The sequence below is a fragment of the Mesoplodon bidens genome (genome assembly GCF_964165515.1).
Source record: "Mesoplodon bidens genome assembly, chromosome: 20".
Taxonomy (NCBI): domain Eukaryota; kingdom Metazoa; phylum Chordata; class Mammalia; order Artiodactyla; family Ziphiidae; genus Mesoplodon; species Mesoplodon bidens.
Genome location: NC_138181.1, coordinates 13,147,990 through 13,151,417, shown reverse-complemented (window position 1 = coordinate 13,151,417; position 3,428 = coordinate 13,147,990). Strand labels below are relative to the sequence as shown.

General features: G+C 46.3%; 1 pseudogene across 1 annotated transcript; it reads left to right on the top strand.

Annotated features, from left to right (window-relative positions):
• Nucleotides 1–300: 300 nt before the first annotated feature.
• LOC308608114 (exocyst complex component 3-like) lies at nucleotides 301–2,176 on the top strand (annotated as a pseudogene). Its single transcript has one exon. The product of its transcript is annotated as an exocyst complex component 3-like (transcript).
• Nucleotides 2,177–3,428: the final 1,252 nt, after the last annotated feature.

The window sequence follows — 3,428 nt, the reverse complement described above, 5'->3', positions numbered from 1 at the left end:
GCTTCCTTCTAGTTCCTGAGATACAGCAATGTCGCTAGCCTCTTTTATTCCATTTTGCCTTCAAGAAATAAGTAAATAATTACCATGAATGATACTAGAGAGACTCAAATGACCAAATCAAGAGAAAAGAAATAGCTAACATAGACGACTCGAAGATGACCTAGATATAATACACAAGACATAGATTTTAAAGTAACTGTTACAAACATGTTCAAGAAATTGGATGACACTTCCAGTCAGGCGCTGGGTGGCAGTGCCAAGGGATAACGTTGCTCTCACGTGGGGAAGGGGGTGGATTCCGCCTGCTTTTTAACCATGAAGGAGACAGACCAGGAGGATGTTGCAACAGAGATTCAAAAGGTCGCTGGGATGCTTCTGTACCTAGACCAGCAGGGCCAAGTGGAGGGGAACCTCAGAAGAGAGGCCTGGAGAAAGGCGTCCGTGGAGGTCACACTGCAGGTCGCTATCCAGTCATGGTTGGACGGGGTGCCGTATGGGGTGCCACATGGGCCGGAACCAGCTCCAAAATGCACTGGATGACGTCAGAGACATCCTGCGGTCCCTGGCCAACGTCAGCAAAGACTTGAGGTGCAGCATCAAGTACCTCAAGGATGAAGGATGCCGTCATACAGCACCCAGTACCCAGCTCGCTGCAGCCGTGGAGAGCCTCAAGAACATCTTCTCGATGTCCCAGATTGTGAGGAGTGGGGACCCTGGACCTCACTGGACAAGGGGCACTCCTTCAGGCCCACTGGAACCTGATGGGCCTGGAACAGGAGTGTGCTCCTGGGAAGGGCTGATGTATGAGCACCACCGCGTGGACATGACCCTCATCCACAGTGACTTTGGGAGCACACAGGGGCTCTCAGACAAGCTGGCCAAGCAGCTGGGGATGGTGCTGCAGAGGTCGCTGCTCACCATCCCCCAGGACCCCATTTTTCTGGTCTCTGTTGTCAGGATCATGGAAAGGGAAGAAAAATTGATTGGTGCATACTTGACCCAAAAAAATGCAAACTAGCTTTGTTCCTCTTGAGAGGTCCAAGAATTGGAAGGAGGAAATGTTTGTCATCTTGGACAGAATCGTGAGTGCTAGAATTGAGGGCACAGAGGCAGAACCCCAGGGAGTCCAACAAGGTGTGGTTCATCTGCCACCTGGAAATCATATGGAAGCATGTCCTAGATGACCCCATTGTTGCCCAAAACCTGATGGTTGCGTGCTTTTCTCCCCATTATGAGATTTTCAGAAACTCCTCAACCACCAAGCCCTGAGAACCTGGATGCAGATCTCGTGGGAAGATCTAGAAGCAAGTGAGATTATGAGCCTCTTTGACCTGGGTCTTAAACACCTACACAAGCGCAGAGATGACTGGGAATGTGGAGCTGGTCCCAGAAGTGGACGTCAAAGCCCTGGAGCTTTTGCTTTCTCCAAATGTGGTGTCTGAGCTGTTCCATCTGTACATGTCAGCTCTCCCTTCAAACATCATCGTCTGGCTGCAGAAAGCACTAGACACAGACACTAAAGACTGAATGAAAGAGACTGAACCCAAAGCGGACCCAAGTGGGAACACTCCCTACCCCTCTCTTCCAGATGTTCCAACCAATTTTTTAAATTACTACTCAGATAAGTGAAGATTTGAAAACAAGTTACCAGCTTGTGTCTTCAGCAAATGAATTCTTTCTTAAATAGACACAGAGTTGAGGCTCAGTTGTATACAGAACATCTGAAACATTGGCCACACCACACTGCTATGTTCAGGGTATGATAGCAATCATCACAGCTGTCAGAGCTTTAAGGAACCCCTAATCAGTTTAAAAAGGAAGTATGTTTAAAATGAAGTGGAAGAGGGTGTGCCTCTGAGCCAGCCAAACATGGATGGGGTTTTAGACACCATTGTTGCGAGGAGGCTGCAGCAGTTACCAGGGAGTGGTCTTCCAGGATCTGGAGCAGCATCTCGATGAGCTGATAACAAAGAGGTGGCTGTTAGGCTCAAATGCTGTAGACATCATCTGTGTCACTGCGGAAGAATATTTCAATGATTTTGCAGAAACTAAAAATCCATACAAAAGGAGGGTGAGAATGAGTGGTGGTGGGTACCTGTGGGCCATCACGCAGAAGCACGTCTCATCCTGGAGCACCAAGGAGTACAAGGAGGTGCCGAGAAGACAGGGAGGCTGAGCTGCTCCACTTCCTGTTTCCAGAAGCTGGCCTCTGGATTCAGCAAACATGCAGGTGAGCACAGTAACACTACTGTCGCCCTTGCAGAAGTTGTGCCTGGAAGTTTAAACTCTGGTCAGCAAATGCCCAGACATCAAGGATAGCCACATTGGCACACCGCTGGCCACCCGAGGGGACGGCAGCCAGGACATGAAGCAGACCGTCATCAGGAATCTGGAGCAGGGTCCAATGGCAGGAAAATCCAAACTATGTGCCCATCTTCAAGGAAATCATAGTTCCGAGTCTGAACATGGTGAAGCTTCTCAAGTAATCCATCGGTTTCCAGCGTTGTGGACGTTATTATGCACTCATCATCCCCACCCTTAGAAATGTATTAAAGCAAAAGTGACTCTTGATGGTTCTCCTCAGAAGTTTCAGGTCCTCGAGCCTGTCTCCTGTCATGCCGAGCATGTTGTATGCAAGGTGCCGGGGCATGTGACTTCTTGAAGAACAGGTGTCCTGCTGGCTGTGGTTCCTCAGGCTTTCACATTTCTGTTGTAAACATCCTTTGTGAGGCAGGACTCTGATGGAAAATGCTTCATGGTTGATTATCATGGTGGAAAAGGTGTGTGGAGAGGGAAGAGGCCCTGTCTTCATTCACTGTGGGTCTTCACTCAGAGACATGAAAACAAAAATTGGAGAAATTTACCAGAGAATGATGATCTATCAAAAAATTAGTTTAAAAGTACAAGAAGTAAAAGTATAAATGCAATAGTTGGGTTTAACAGCTGTTTGAGTAGAGAAGAAGGTAAAATTAGTGAATTGGAAAACAGGTTAGTAGAGAAAAGAGTAAATCATGGAAAAAGTGCACAAATGTGTATACGGGACACATGGCACATGGTAATAAGGTCTAAAATGTACTTAAAGTTTCAGAAAAATAGGGGGGAGAGAGAGAGCACATGAGATAGAGAAAAGTATCTGAGGAAATACTAAGAATTATCCTAAACTGAAGACGTCAACACACATTTAAGAGGCGTCTCTGTGAACCCCAAGCATGAGAAGTGAAAAAAACTCCTAAACACCTCATAGTAAAAAACCTTCAAATTAAACTAGACTAGAAGATTTTAAAGGCATCCAGAGTTTTTAAAAAGACACATTATATATCCAACAAAGTTACAAAAGGATTGAAGGTTGACTTTTCTACAGAAACAATGGAGCAAGGGAATAGCACATTTAAAGGTCTAAACAAAGAAAACTAAGGACCTATCATTCT